The sequence below is a fragment of the Oncorhynchus kisutch genome, linkage group LG30 (genome assembly GCF_002021735.2).
Source record: "Oncorhynchus kisutch isolate 150728-3 linkage group LG30, Okis_V2, whole genome shotgun sequence".
Classification (NCBI taxonomy): domain Eukaryota; kingdom Metazoa; phylum Chordata; class Actinopteri; order Salmoniformes; family Salmonidae; genus Oncorhynchus; species Oncorhynchus kisutch.
In genome coordinates, this window is record NC_034203.2 from 20,318,059 (window position 1) to 20,334,852 (window position 16,794).

General features: G+C 41.8%; 1 long non-coding RNA gene across 5 annotated transcripts; it reads left to right on the forward strand.

Moving 5' to 3' along the window:
* Window positions 1-2,531: 2,531 nt before the first annotated feature.
* On the forward strand, window positions 2,532-14,836 carry LOC109875123 (uncharacterized). 5 transcript variants are annotated; one of them, XR_004206416.1, is made up of 8 exons: window positions 2,535-2,630; window positions 9,820-9,883; window positions 10,048-10,138; window positions 10,332-10,411; window positions 10,586-10,777; window positions 10,892-10,979; window positions 11,714-11,838; window positions 12,385-14,836. It is a non-coding gene; the product is annotated as an uncharacterized LOC109875123 (long non-coding RNA). The 5 variants fall into 5 exon arrangements; XR_002252782.2 differs by having other exon boundaries at window positions 2,532-2,630; window positions 9,820-10,138; XR_002252784.2 differs by having other exon boundaries at window positions 2,545-2,630; window positions 9,820-10,138; window positions 11,714-12,225; window positions 12,385-12,741.
* The last annotated feature ends 1,958 nt before the right edge of the window (window positions 14,837-16,794 follow it).

Here is a 16,794-nt window from a genome sequence, read left to right on the forward strand (position 1 = left end):
TCTGTAACTGTTTTAAAGTCACCATTGGCCTCATGGTGAAATCCCTGAACTGTTTCCTTCCACCCTGGCAATGGTGTTAGGAAGGACGCCTGTATCTTTGTAGTGACTGGGTGTATTGGTACACCATCCAAAGTGTAATGAATAACTTCACCATGCTCTAAGCGATATTCAATGTCTGCTTTTTCTTTTTTTAACCTATTTACCAATAGGTGCCCTTCTTCGCAACACATTGGAAAACCTCCCTGGTCTTTGTGGTTGAATCTGTGTTTGAAATTCACTGCTTGACTGAAGGACCTTACAGATAATTATATATGTAAAGTACAGCGATAAGGTAGTCATTCAAAATCATGTTAAACACTATTATTGCACACAGAGTGCAACTTATTATGTAACTTGTTATGCACAGCTTTACTCCTGGACTTATTTAGGCTTGCCAAAACAAAGTGCTTGAATACTTACTGACATTTTTATGAATTTGTAAACATTTAAAAAAACATAATTCCACTTTGACATTAAGTGGTATTTTGTGTAGGTCAGTGACAAAACATCTCAAGTGAATCCATTTTAAATTCAGGCTGTAAATCAACAAAATGTGGAAAAAGTCAAGGGGTGTGAATACTTTCTGAAGGCATTGGTTCTGCCATTAAATGGTTGGTATCGTTTTATGTCATGTTTGTCAGTCCACGGATGTTAAAGTAGGTGGACAAATTGTTAGATTTGTTTCACTGTTTATGAATGGTTGCTTTGTCAAGGATTTATCAAAACCCCAAAATAGGTCTGCACTGTTTATTTCATTTTGCAGTCTTTCAGGGAGATTTGGATAGTATTAATGGTCCTCTTTAATGTCTATAGTAGCTAGGTCTGAAGTTTGCATTCATCCCTGGTACGAGCTTTACGACATCCTGTAGATAGTAAGAGTCACTTGTTTAACTGTGGGGTATAAAGAAATGTGTTGTTTAAAAAAAAAAAATGTGAATCCTATTCAAGTATGCCTGTTACAGATTCTCTAAGTGGTATTACAAGAAGTTGACAATGAGGATAAATAATGAAGTATGTAAAACGATGTGCTAGCAATATTCTACCTGCAGGGCAACTCTGTGTGGTCTGTACTCTGCAGCTGATTATAGTGTATGTGCTGTCTCACACTGTGTACAGGGATGTCAAATCTTACAATGCCCACCCAGGTAGATGGGCATTTCGTTGTTGTGTCTTAAAGATACATTCTCAGTCACAGGAGGATAGGTCCTATTTGATTATTGGTTTGATAGACTACTTTAAATACCATAATGGTATTCTACTCAATCCTTATTAAGGCAAAGGTACGAAGTTATACTTGCAGATAATATCCAGCAATACCATCATGAGGGTAGATTTTGAACACCAGCTGTCAAACTGCCCTATCGTTAAAACATAGAAATCTAAACAATGTGGTATAAACACATTTTACCCTTCTATCCTGAGATGCTCCTGAAGGTAGACCGGAGGTTTAATGTTTGCATCTTGTTTACACCTAAATCATTCTGCTTTGTTCGATCTCAGTGAGGAAGGTATTCGTGTTGAACTAGAGTGCAAGCTCTAACACTCATTCGGTCAATGTCGAATGATAGTAGATGGTAGTGAATTGTGCAGAATTGTACTTCTGGTCTTTTGAAAGACTAAGACAAAATGAAACAAAGGAAATAAATATTGAATATGTGTGAGTGGGGGTATCTCATTAAAAGAGACTTAGCTCCATATTGTGTCCCTTTATTGTGAACACGTTCGCAATTTAGCATCTGTTAGTATTTATCCAGGAACGCATCTTCAAGTGGTTACTTACAATGAATGGAATTGTGGGAAATTATGAAAGAATTTACTTCTATTGTGTTATGATCACTGTCCTCTTAACCAATGTGATGTGAAACAAAGCACCACAGAGCACTGTGGTTTGAAACTCCTAAGAATTAGCCTGAAAGGTTTTCATTGGGTTGTGGTCTAGGGAGATGTTTCCTGGGGTTTTTACAAACAATAATTTGGCTTGTGATGCTCTGTAAACATTTCATTTAACAAGATGGGGCAAAAACATCCCCTGTATTCAGAGGATGGATGTGTGTGTGTGTGTGTGTGTGTGTTTGTGTGTGTAGAAGCAGCTGTTTTTCAGTTTTGTTTTTCAGCTTTAGTGATTTGACTAGTCTTTGAGTGTGTGTTTTCTCAACCGCTCAAATACATTGAATATGCTTTCTGATTACATCCTAACATTATTCAGACTGAGACATCAAAATTACTTCATCACGTGAACAAATACTGCCATCCTTAGGTGAAAATGGGGTTCTGCATAGTCTCTCTCTCGCGCTCTCTAGACACTGAGATACTTGTAAACATATTTGAGACATGAAAGTCTCATTTTAATGTATTATTATTAAAGATATGTGTAATTTATTGCATTTGCACTGAACCTGACCTGATCAAGTTCAGGCAAGTGAAAATTACTGTCAAGCCAACTCCCGCCTAGCCGCAAGGTGGTAGTAATTGTGCAAATCGAAATTTCGAGCACTACAGAAGAAGACTTAATTTTCAAGATGGCAGCGGCCTGTAGGACTGCATTTGCGGGGGTAAATGTTTTTCACTCCTCGTTTTGTGCAACTAAACAGGTATGTCGTTGAATTATTGCTAATGTTTTCGTCCATGGTGAGATGTCTGTGTTATTGTGACTTTCAATTATGGACTTTATAGCCTGAAAGAGAAGCAAGAGACGGTTGCATGTTAACGAAAGGCTAGGTCTCTTCCATCGCACGACAACAACTAACATTAGCGAGTTGCCTTTGCGGATTTCGATGTATCCTTTCCTAGAAAATGTGTTTGTTCCCCCAAATGTGTTAAGTGACTGACTGGCTTCAATCTACTTTAGTAACTCCCCAAAGTAAAGATCCAAGTAAGCTAAATGAAAATACTTATTTTCTAGACGTTGACATCCCGTACATTTCAGGTGCTGAATGAAAGGTTAGAAGATGTATTGTCGAAAATGCGTCTTATACAGATGTCATGCGTATTTTCCAGAAGTTTAAATCAGTTTAATTTTAATGGACGAATGAAAGGTAAAAATGTCTCTTCTAGATATTTAAAATATGTAATCTTTGGTGGCACAGCTGGCACTGCAGTACAGCGCCCTTAACCACTGCGCCACTCGGAGGCCCTAAAAATTATATATTTTTTAATCACCTTTTAATATTTACATTTCCATCATAAATGTCTTGTAATGTTTTCAATTCTTCATTATTCTATTTATATCACGTTATGTACTTGAAATGAGTGTTTAGCAATTAGTAGTAATGTAAATTCTGCATTTCTTCAGTTTTATCTGTGAGCAAGAATAAACTCCCAACTCAGTGCAGTACGGTGTGGTACAGGACAGATTACATTACAGTATATTGTACGGTAGTTTTATTAGAGCATAATGGAGTTAAATTCAGTAGAGTACAGTTTAGTTCAGTAGAGTACATTAGAATAAAGTAGGGTACAATACAGTATACTATACTGGTGTTCCCTCTGGAAGAATTTGTAGCAGTGGGGGGAGGTTGCCAACCTCCTTGTTTTGGGGGCCCGTGGTGTCCCCCCTAGATATTTTCTTAATCTATAATCACTGAGAAACTCAGTTCTAGTGACTTTAAAAGGACCGTCTACTCAAAATGTATGAAAATGATGCTAAAATATAATTTCCTCTTCCAGAGATGAGCTCGATAACATATTGGTAAAATTATTTAAGCTATTTCAACATGTTTGACCATGCAAATAGGCTATGCATGGTCCATATTATCAGGTATATTATTAGCAATAAGCATTATCACCTGTAGCCCAACTGATGCAACATAGTGGCTATAAATAAATAGGCTGAAGAATGGGGTTGCCAATCTGCATTTACCCTATTGGGTTAATCATTAGCTAGATCCCAAATGTAGGCAAATATTTTTTATCTAGTTAGCATCTACTGTACGTACAGTCACCGACGTCGTCCCCACTGTGACTGTACGTTCATACTCCAACCAGAAGCCATGTATTACAGGCAGCATTCGCACTAAGCTAAAAGGGTAGAGCTGCCGCTTTCAAGGAGTGGGACTCTAACCCGGAAGCGTATAAGAAATTCCGGTATGCCCTCCGACGAACCATCAAACAAGTAAAGCGTCAATACAGGACTAAGATCGAATTGTACTACGCCTGCTCTGATGCTCGTCGGATGTGGCAGGGCTTGAAAACTATTAGACTACAAAGGGAAGCACAGCCGATAGCTGCCCAGTGACACGAGCCTACCAGACGAGCTAAATAACTTCTATGCTCGTTTCGAGGCAAGTAACACTGAAACATGCATGAGAACCCCAGCAGTTCTGGATGACTGTGTGATCATCCTCTCTGCAGCCGATGTAAGACCTTTTAAACATAACATCCACAAGGCCGCAGGGCTGACCAACTGGCAAGTGTCTTCACTGACATTTTCAACCTCTCCCTGTCTGAGTCTGTAATACGAACATATTTTAAGCAGACCACTATAGTCCCTGTGCCCAAGAACACTAAGGTTACCTGCCTAAATGACTACCGACTCATAGCACTCACGTCTGTAGCCATCTCTATTGCACTCCATACTGCCCTTTCACACCAAGACAAAAGGAACACCGATGTGAGAATGCTATTCATTGACTACAGCTCCGCGTTCAACACCATATTGCCCCCAAAGCTCATCGCTAAGGACACTGGGACTAAACACTTCCCTCTGCAACTGGATCCTGGACTTCCTGACGGGCGCCCCCCCAGGTGGTAAGGGTCGGTAACAACACATCCTCCATGCTGTTCCTCAATACAGGGCCCCCTCGGGAGTGTGTGCTCAGTCCCCTCCTGTACTCCCTTTTCACTCATGACTACACGGCCAGGCATGACTCCAACACCATTAAGTTTGCAGACGACACAACAATGGTAGGCCTGATCACCGACAACGATGAGACAGCCTATAGGGAGGAGGTCAGAGACCTGGCCATTTGGTGCCAGGACAACAACCTCTCCCTCAATGTGATCAAGACAAAGCAGATGATTGTGGACTACAGGAAAAGGAGGACCGAGCACGCCCCCATTCTCTTCGACGGGGCTGTAGTGGAGCATGTTAAGAGCTTCAAGTTCCTTGGCGTCCACATCACCAACAAACTATCATGGTCCAAGCACACCAAGACAGTCGTGAAGAGGGCACAACAAAACCTATTCCCCCTCAGGAGACTGAAAAGATATGGCATGGGTCCTCAGATCCTCAAAAGCTTCCACAGCTGCACCATCCATCGAAAGCACTGCTTGCATCACTGCCTGGTATGGCAACTGCTCGGCCTCTGACCGCAAGGCACTACAGAGGGTAGTGCGTAAGGCCCAGTACATCACTGGGGCCAAACTTCCTGCTTTCCAGGACCTCTATACCAGGCGGTGTCAGAGGAAGGCCCTAAAAATTGTCAGACTCCAGCCACACTAGTCATAGACTGTAATCTCTGCAAATGGTACCAGAGCACCAAGTCTAGGTCCAAACAGCTTCTTCCCCCAAGCCATAAGACTCCTTAACAACTAATCAAATGCCTACCCAGACTATTTGCATTGCCCCCCCCCCCCCTCTCTTTTACGCTGCTGCTACTCTATTATCTATGCATAGTCACTTTAATAACTCTACCTACATGTACATATTACCTCGACACCGGTGCCCCTGCACATTGACGCTGTACAGGTACCCCTGTATATAGCTTCGCTATTGTTATTTTACTGACTTAATTATTTGTTACTTTTATTTTATTTTGGTATTTTTCATAACTGCATTGTTGGTTAAGGGCTTTTAAGTAAGCATTTCACTGTAAAGTCTACACCTTATGTATTTGGTGCATGTGACAAGTAAAAAATCATTTGAAGAATTTTATGTCCCTAACAACATGCATAAACAGTGCCTTCAAAAAGTATTCATACCACTTGACTAATTCCCCATTTGTATTACAGCTGGAATTCAAAATGTATTAAAACATTAAAAAACAAAAAAATCACGCAATACCCCATAACGACAAAGTGAAAACATGTTTGTAGACCTTTTAGCAAATGCTTCTATTCATGACAAGTTTTGTTTGCAGAGAAATTAAATGTGGACTGTTCTAGCATTTAAAGTGTGACTCCACATAAATATAAACAAGCATTCGCTTGGGAACAGCAGAGAATCCCCTCCTGGGTCAAGAGCCTTGCTGGCTAATATTTGTTTTGTGCATGCAACAAACTGTCAGTAGCGATTTGAGGTACTTATAGATTTTAGGTCAGAAACTTCCAAAAGTTCGCAATGTACTCGTTAGTATTTAGTTAGCGTTGTCTATAAGGCTTCCTTAGTACTTTTTGCTAGCATTCTGGTAAGTGCATTTTTGGGGGGGGGCTTAGTTTGAATATTAGTACTTTTGAAATAAATACCTGCAGTCAACTTGTGCACTGGGTAATAAAGCAGATTGCGTTCATTTCGCCTGTTTAAATAATTTTTCTTTATGAAGCTTACCGGTACTCGTTAGCCCAAAACAGAGGTTTGAGCCAGTCACTTGTGTGACAGAAAATGTGAGGGGAGTCGCTCCTGCAGCACAACTTAAGTGAGGTGAAGTTACACTTGTATGAAATTCACTGTTTGCTAGCTATAAATCCTATAACTGTTAAGTTAACTATCCAAATAAATTATTTCCAGCTGGGTTTTGCTAACTTGCTAATGTCAGCTAATTGTTTAATGTTATCTTGCAAGATCAAGCTTCTTGGTAACAGCAGCCGAGATAATCCCCTCCTTAATTTAGATCCCGGCTGCCTGTTATTTGTTTTGTGTGTACTGCAAACTGCATTTTGACATAGTTGCATAACCTTATGAGCTGGGTTGTGTCCTAGTAGTAAATGTTTGCATGCGCTCATTAGCATTTACCTCGCATCCGCTATAACTTCCTTAGAACTTGTTAGCATTTTGTCATCATTCTGGTAATTTACATTTATGGGGCAATATTTACATTTGGGCAAAAAATGGTACCCCTTGTGAGCACGGAAATAATATATCCCCGGACGGCACAGGCATGGTATGAAGGTGGATATCTGGTTACCGCCCAATCCTACTGTGCTCTACTGTGCTGGCCAGACTTGTGACGTCTATGTTTGGGCTAAATCGGGGCCGGTCCAGACCAAATCTGAACTTCTATGTTTGGCCCAAATATAGGCCGGACGTTTGTGGAATTTCAAATTAAGGCCGGACCGGACCAAATCTGAACCAACCAGTCTATGATTGGTTCAGATTTGGTCCAGACCGAAGCAAAAATCAACATCCAAAGGTGCTTCAACAAAGTACTGAGTAAAGGGCCTGAATACTATCATAAAAAATAATCAAAGAATTATCAAACGTTTTTTTCATTGTCATTATGGGGTATTGTGTTTTGAGGGGGGGAAAACTATTTAATACATTTTAGAATGAGGCTGTAACATAATGTGTAAAGTCAAGAGGTTTGAACACTTTCCAAAGGCACTATATACACACTACATGACCAAAAGTATGAACATCCTATTCGAAAATCATTGGCATTAATATGTAGTTCAGGCCAATCAAGTTCTTCCACACCTATCTCGACAAACCATTTCTGTATGGACCTCTCTTTGTGCACGGGGGCATTGTCATGCTGAAACAGGAAAGGGCCTTCCTGAACCTGTTGCCACAAAGTTGAAGCACACATTTGTCTACAATGTCATTGTATGCTGTAGCGTTAAGATTTCCATTGACTGGAACTAAGGGTCCTAGCCCGAACAAGATTCCAATGTTGATGTAAAGAAATTGTGGTGTGTAATGAGGAGCAAACAAACACTGCGCGTGACACATTTATGAAATTGCTTATTCCAGTTACTAATAAGCATGTACCCATTTAAGAAAATGACTGTTAAATGACTGTTAACTATTAAATCCACATGGATTGATGACGAATTGAAAAATGTTATGGTTGAGGGATGAGGCAAAAGGAATTGGGAATAAGTCTGGCTGCACAACCGATTGGGCTAGTGTTGCAAATTTAGTAAACTTAGGCATGACATTGCAGCAACAAACGCTGACACTACACATCCAAGTATATCTGATCAAATTATGAAAGACAACCATTGTACTTTTGAATTCCGTAAAGTGTGGAAGAGGTGAAAACATTCTGTCAACAATGACGAGCCACCGGGGTCTGACAACATGGATGGAAAATTACTATGGATAATAGAGGATGATATTGCCACTCCTATTTGACATATTTTCAATTTAAACCTACTAGAAATTGTGTGCCCCCAGGCTTGGAGGGAAGCAAGTCATGACGCTATCAAAGAATAGTAAATCCCCCTTTTACTGGCTCAAATAGCCGACCAGCCTGTTACCAACCCTTAGTAAACTTTTGGCGAAAATATTTGACCAAATACAATGCTATTTTACAGTAAACAAACTTTCAACATGATTATAGGGAAGTACATTCAACAAGCACAGCACTTACACAAATGACTAATGATTGGCTAAGAGAAATTGATCAAATGTTTTGGGGGCTGTTAGACTTCAGTGCGGCTTTTGACATTATCCATCATAGTCTGCTGCTGAACAAAACGTATGTTATGGCTTTACACCCCCTGCTATATCATGGCTACAGAGGGTGTTCTTTAATGGAAGCCTCAACATAATCCAGGTAGAATTAGGAATTCCCCAGGGCAGCTGTCTAGGCCCATTTACTTTTTCAACCTTTACTAATGACATGCCACTGGCTTTGAGTATGACTGCAACACTTAACAAAGAGCTTCAGTTAGTTTCAGAGTGGGTTGCAAGGAATAAGTTAGTCCTAAATATTTCTAAAACAAAAAGCATTGCATTTTGGACAAATCATTCACTAAACTCTAAACCCCAACTACATCTTGTAATAATGTGGAAATTGAGCAAGTTGATGTGACTAAACCTTTTGGAATTTCTCTGGAATGTAAATTTGTCATGGTCAAAACATATTGATACAACAGTAGCTAAGATGGGGAGAAGTCTGTCCATAATAAAGTGCTGTTACGGTAGAGCAGCACTTATCAACCAAGCAGATCCTACAGGCCCTAGTTTTGTTCCACCTGGTTGAGTGTTCAAGTGCCACAAAAATGGGTTTAAGAAATTGCAATTGGCTCAGATCAGGGCAGCACGGCTTGCCCTTGGATGTACACCGAAAGCTAATATTAATCATATGCATGTCAATCTCTCCTTGCTCAAAGTGTAGGAGAGTGACTTCATCACTACTTGTATTTATGAGAGGTATTGACATGTTGAATGCACCGAGCTGTCTGTTTTGAACTACTGCCTCACAGCGCGGACACACATGCATACCCCACAAGACATGCCACAAGAAGTCTATTCATAGTCCCCAAGTCCAGAACAGACAACACACAGTACTACATAGAGCCATGACTACATGGAACTCTATTCCACATCAAGTTACTGATGCAAACAGTAAAATTTGATTTAAAAAAACCAAATACACTATGGAACAGCGGGGGCTGTGAAGCAACACATAGGCATACACGATAACGTACACACAGATTTTCTACTGTAGATATGTGGTCGTGGTGGAGTAGGGGCCTGAGGGCACGCAATGTGTTGTCAAATCTGTGAATGTATTGTAATGTTTTTAAAATTGTATGAACACCTTAATTTTGCTGGACCCCAGGAGGAGTAGCTGCTGCCTCGGCAGCAGCTAATGGGTATCCCTAATAAATACAAATGAACTGCTTAATGAATATGGAGGACGTTGTTCACTCATACTTGTTCACTTCATTTTACAGGGGTGCCCAGGATCTCTAGCCGGGGATGTGCTGCGATCCAAAATCCAGAAACTGGACATAGCTGGTGTGTTTGGAATGGCGTGCAGGCACAAGCATCCACTGAAATTCCTGAACCTGAAGACAGGAGAGAAGTTTGTGGATGGAATGGATGCTTCAGATGTATAGTTTCTGTATTTTATTTATGTATGACATTGGCTATGATGACTGATGTTGAACTGTCATTTCAAGGCTTGCAAATGCTGTGTTCTTACTGGGGACCTGAAAGCAATGCAGGAACCAAACATCACAACGTTTCTTCACTATGACATTGCTATGTCAGGTATAACAATACATTAGATTATGTATTTAATATTTAACCACCAGCCTGTAGTAAGAGATTCATGAATTGCATGATACGGTTTTATGAATGGCTTGAAACAGATTGCTTCATACCTGCTTTGTAATCATAAGTAATGTTTTACACAAAAATTCACAAAAGACCTGCTCCTACGCTAAATTATTTTTCCATTTAGAAAAACAGTCCCGATCTGATGGTGGACCCCACATTTGCAGGCCAGCCTTTCATGCCTATGCTCGTAATGCTGACTGTCAGGTAATGAAGAAAACATTTTCTTTATCATTTATTCTGTTAAACAACACTTCTTTGTAGTTGCAGACAGTTGCCCAAACAGGGTTAAGAAACAGCTAGTTGTAATTTGTCCTAGTCCCTTAATTAATCATCTTCTCCCATTGTAATTATGGCTTCTGATTTTACTTTAAATTTCAGGTCACTGATGGTACCAGGTATGTGACTGGTAGTGGGCTTGCTGACAGAGAACAGATGTCGAGGTTGTTCTAGTTTGGAAAATTTGAAAGATCACAAAAGAGATGACACCATCTCATCGTGTTGACACCCTCACCGATGCCCTCTATTACGTGGTCCAGGAGAAGCAAGGTATCAATGTGTAACAGGAAATCAGTTAAGTATTGCGATGACACATTGTTCAGGATTCTTTTAATATAATTTTGCGAAGAACATTCTGATCTATTTGAAACAATCTATGAAATGTATGTTCACCTTCATGTGTTATAGCAACGGCAATACAACTCTGTCAGCAGAAGGTCCTAAAGGAGGAAACTGAGGCAAAGGAGGAGTTGTTGTGTGCTCGACAGCATTCCAGGTTAGATTCTGTGTTTTGCTCATAATTTTTGTTTATATGTAATGATCCTTTTTTGCTAATTCAATCAGATAATTGGAAGCAGGGCTTCAGTAGCTGGAGACAAGGCTTTCTCCTACAGAGCTCCTCTTTATGGAATGGTTTGCCGATGTGAGAGAATCAGACTGTCTCAACCTTCAAATATAGACTGAAGACTTCTGTCAGTCCTATGGTTGAGTGTAGTCTGGCCAATTTGTGGGAAGGTGAACAGCAAGTTACTAGCCCTCACAACCCACCCATAAACCTTCACTTCCTAAAACATGAAATCCATCTGATCCTAGAGTCTTGAAGTGTTTACACCCCTTATAGCCATTATGGTCTTTACCTGGCCCTGCTGGTCATCTATGAATGTTTCCTGTTCTGATTATTCATCAGTCTGACAAGCATGTACACCATGAACCGCTTGTATTGTGCTTCTACCTCTGCATTTCTTGCCCTTTGGGGTTTTAGGCTGGGTTTCTGTAAAGCACTTTGATGCTGTTTCACAACTGCTGATATAAAAAGGGCTTTAAAATACATTTGATTAATTTGGTGATGAAATCCTTGCTGTGGTTTCATTGACAATTCAATATTTTAGTCAAACTCCCAACATTTTCCATAAGACATGTTTGTCTACTTTGTGGGCATTGCACATAACTGGCCGTGTGGTTTTATTTTGTTCGGCAATAGATTTAATTAGGCCTGTGATTATGTCGTAGGCAGCACACGGTCGGGCGTGGAAGTTTGGACCTGTAAGATAAAGGAAAACCTCAGACAAGAGGATGTTGTTCCTTACCTGGCAGGAGAGAGACGTGGAAACTCTTGCAGAGCAACATCGAGTCCCGTAAGTAGTTGCTACATCTCTGACCTAAGGTTTTATCCCATCTCTAAATAGCCCTTTCTGTCTGGCTTAGCCCTACCAGTCATGACTGACACGTTCGTATACCCTACTATTTATCCTGGTCCCACAATCTACTAGATCTCCCTGTTACTTTATTCTCTTTTCACCGCCACCTGCCCCTTTCCACTGCATATCCCAAAGACTGAATGCCCCCCCTCTCCTGCTTAATCCATTCAACATTAAGTCTTCTGACTGGATTGAATGCTGGTCTCTACACTGCAGCAATTTTGGAAAGTCTGCAGACTAAGATGACTCACTGTCTGCTGGCAACAATCCATAGGCTGGTCCTGAAGTGCTCTCTCTATTGTGGCCTGGTCTGAAAGTATGCAGGTACTGCAGCCAATTCAGTCTTGTTGAACACGGCATCACTCCCTGGCATATCACTGCTGTTGATATCTAATTGTCATTCCCACAGGTGTTTTGAACTATATGAAAGATTTCTATCAAACTTCAAGATTTTCATGATCATTTCTTTCAAATGTTTTTCAGATGCACAGACTATTGCTGTGCAGCTCTCCAGAAAAGCCAGGTGGACATCGGAGAGAATAAAAAAGCAGATCATCTCCTACAATGGAGGGAACAAGTCACCTCAATTCCCCCTAAGACTGGAGTACATGGATGTTCTCCAGCAAGACCATCCAGTCTGGTCCCAGGTGTCCAAACGTTTGGGGGATAGTCTGCTCCGGGCCAAGCAGCATGCGGTGATGCTGCACAAGGTCCTAAACCATATCATATCATAAACCATACCACCATCGATAAAAGACTGTACTCTGCCAACTTCATCGACCTGGCCAAGGCTTTTGACTCTGTCAATCACCGTATTTTTATCGGCAGACTCAACAGCCTTGGTTTCACTAATGACCTCCTCGCCTGGTTCACTAACTACTTCTCAGATGGAGTTCAGTGTGTCAAATCGGAGGGCCTGTTGTCCGGACCTCTGGCAGTCTATGGGGGTGCCACAGGGTTAAATTCTCGGGCCGACACTCTTCTCTGTATATATCAACGATGTCACTCTTTCTGCGGTTGATTCTTTGATCCACTTAGGTATTGACTTAGGTATTTAAAGTTGTCCACATATTCAGAGTGTCTGGCTAGACTGTGAACTCTACTTCCAGACTCCTATTAAGCATCTCCAATCCAAAATTAAATCTAGAACCGGCTTCCTATTTTGCAACAAAGCCTCCTTCATTCATGCGGCCAAACATACCCTTGTAAAACTGACTATCCTACCGATCCTTCACTTCGGTGATGTCATTTACAAAATAGCCTCCAACACTCAGCAAATTGGATGTAATCTATCACAGTACCATCCGTTTTGTCACCAAAGCCCCATATACTACCCACCACTGCAACCTGTATGCTCTCGTTGGCTAGTCCTTGCTACATTTTTGTTGCCAACCCCACTGGCTCCAGGTCATCTATAAGTCTTTGCTAGGTAAAGCTCTGCCTTATCTCAGCTCACTGGTCACCACAGCAACACCCACCTGTAGCACGTGCTCCAGTACGTATATTTCACTGGTCATCCCCAAAGCCAACACCTCCTTCCAGTTCTCTGCTGCCAATGACTGGAAGGAATTGCAAAAATCACTGAAGTTGGAGACTTATATCTACACAGCCCATCTGTAAATAGCTCATCCAACCAACTACCTACCTCATCCCAATATTTGTTTTTATTTTTCTGCTCTTTTGCACACCAGTATTTCTACTTGCACATCCTCATCTGCACATATCACTCCAGTGTAAATTGTAATTACTTTGCCGCATTTGGCTTATTTATTGCCTCCTTACTTCATTTGCACACACTATAAACATTTTTCTGTTGTGTTGTGACTGTTTGTTTATCCCATGTGTAACTCTGTTTTTGTTGCACTGCTTTGCTTTATCTTGGCCAGGTCACAGTTTTAAATGAGAACTTCTTCTCAACTGGCCTATCTGGTTAAATAACGGTGAAAAAATAAATAAAATATGTGCAGCTAAGGACAGGCACCTTATACAGGCAGACCTACACAATGTAGGCTCGGTCAGCAGATATGTATAGGAGGACAGTGATTCAGAAGATGAAAGTGGTTGAGGTGTGTGTGTGTTATATAGGGGCAAAATATACACTGAGTATTCAAAACATTAAGAATACCTTCCTAATATTGAGTTGCTGGATGTCATTTGGTTGGTGTACCATTCTTGATATACACAGGAAACTGTTGAGCGTGAAAAACCAAACAGCATTGCAGTTCTTGACACAAACCGGTGTGCCTGACACCTACTACGATACTCCATTCAAAGGCACTTAAATATTTTGTCTTCACCCACTGAATGTGTTTGATAATTTTTCTTGTTGTAAGCCATTTTGTTCTTCCCTGGCAACTCAAGTCTGAGAATGTTAATTGCCACTAAAGAAGGTGATAACTTGGTGTCTCTCCAGGAACTCCCCTTTGCCCCCATAATGGATGATGATATGCAAGAATGAATTGGTATCCATGTTTGATTAAGTACCTGAAGGTTTTTAGTTATGTTGTTAATTGACAGCAACCGTAGAATGTAATGGAAAAAGGATCAGATATGAAGATGGAGTTTTGTCTATTGTAATGCCTATTGTATGTAAGAATCAGTATTTACTAAATGCACTCCTGATGATAGACTGACTATGTTAAGTAAAATGTATTTTTATTATCCCATATGGTGGTACAAGGATGGAGTATAATAGAAATGTTTAATGTGTTCTGTGACTACATGTAACGTGTTTCTTGTTGTTGGGTTAGGATGTTCTGTGACTGCTCTCAGGGAGGACTGATAGAAGGGAACACAGTTTCTAGGCTTAATGCACGCTGAGAGCAGCAACGCCTAGTTTGTGCATGAGCTTCCGACAGACTTGTATAAGCTTCCGACAGACTGTTAAGTTTGTTGTAACCTCTCCGGCCATGATGATAAAGATATGTTAATTTAACTTGGAGTCCTTAGTGGTATTTTCTACGGCAGTAGTTACCCATGCTGCTCCAGGCATACATCAACACTGAACATAGCATCACCGGGCTTACCCCATTCTTTGTAACGTGTGGCAGGCATGCCTGTCTTCCTGTTGAGGTTTTAGGTGTAGAGGCCCTGATGCTGCGGATGGACCTAGATGGGTGGGTGAGGCACCATCATGACCAGCTACGATGGGCCTACAGTCTGGTTGAGACAAGGACCCGATATCAGCAGGAGCGAGAGAAACAGCGGTACGACAAGCAGGAAAAGGACCTTCCATTGATGGTTGATGAACGGGTGCTCCTGCAAAACTTCCGATGATGTGATCAGGATAAATTAATCCCCCGATGGCAACCGCGACCGTTTGTCATTCTAGGACACCTTCGGCCTGGACTGCCAGTCCTTCGTGTCCGACCAGAGGGAGGGGGAACAATACAGACAATTCATTGGATCCATGTGCGGCCTTGCCCCTAACCAACCTTCAGACTTCGCCCAGATGTATAGCACTTTGTGACATCGGCTGATGTAAAGGTGATTGGTTGGCTGGGGAGTTACTTCAATGTTCAGCTGAGCCAGGCACCTAGGCCAGACGGGCAGAACTACACATGGTACCCAGTCAGACTCCCTGCCATTCCCCAGGCCAGAGAAGAGCCCGCTGCACCCCCAAGGGTACAGGTCCAACAGAGAGAACCGAGGACCCCTCCTTAGGTACTGGGCTCCGTTGGTTAGTTCAGTATAGTCGGGACGACTACAGAGAAAGTGTGTGTGTGTGTTGGGGGGGGGGGGGGGGGGCTGGTGTGATCAGACGCACCTGCAGGGAGTTAGCTAATCAGACAGGTAGCTGGGGATTGGCTGTCATTTCCTTTTAAAGCCCTGTGTTTTGTTGTGTTTGATGCTTGGAGTTGAGTGGAGAATGTCTCTGAGGTGGGATCAGGCCCTTATGCAAGTGTCCATGTCTTAGGTGTTTGCTGTGATCACACTGGACCAGTGTCTGCAGGACAAAGTCTTAGTGGCGAATTCAAGTGAGGAAGTGGGCGGCCGCCCTGACGACGAACTGGGCTGTGGGGAGCAGAGGACCAAGAGAGGCATTGGTACAATGCACATCTAGGAGCTTTAGCTCAGCCAACTAAGGGATGTGATTCTTCCTGTGTTCACCTTTACACTACTCTTTCTCTCTGGGCCATTTTGCCACACTACTGCCACTATTGTCGGCAGGTTTCCCTGCCGTCTGTCTCCCTCTCGTTCAGCATCGTAGATGGGGCCATCGGTGTAATAGGCAAGCCAGAGACCATGTGCGCTCCAGGACAGGGAGTTGTGTGGATCTGGGTATCACCAGACAGATGTTAATATTTCAATTTTTGTGGGGATCTGGTTTTGCCACCCTCTGTCTTTTCCCCTCCCTATTTTGTCTCATAGCAGTAGAAAGTAATTTTAGAGGGGTTGGCAGAGTAGAGCAGGGCCAAGAGTGGGTCCCATATTGTGTGCCGCACCAGAGTGAGATTGTAGTGCCTTTCACCATATTGTTTGCAGTGCCATATCAGAGTAATTTGCAGTGTGTCACTTTTGCATGCCTGATATTTACTTGAGGGAGTAAGGGGGCGGTCTATTTTGTGGACACCGTCTGGGAAATCGTACAGTCTGCTGTGGGGAAACGGGGTCCAATCCATTTTAACCCATGAATTGAAACTAAAACTTACCTTGAGCATACTTACCTGTCCTGGTCTTCTGTGGTTGGGGTTGTGTGCTGGAGAACATTAAATTCCTTTGTTGGGTGCAGTTAAAAGGAATTCACACTAAACTGTTACATGTGTCTGTGTGGAGTCTAGAGTTGCTAGGGCAACTGGGCCTGCCTGCTCAGAGAAGATAGGGAGGAGCAGACTGACCAAAATGGAGAGGAGAAAAAAAGGAAATCAAGCTGCAGTGGAATCTGTCCAGATA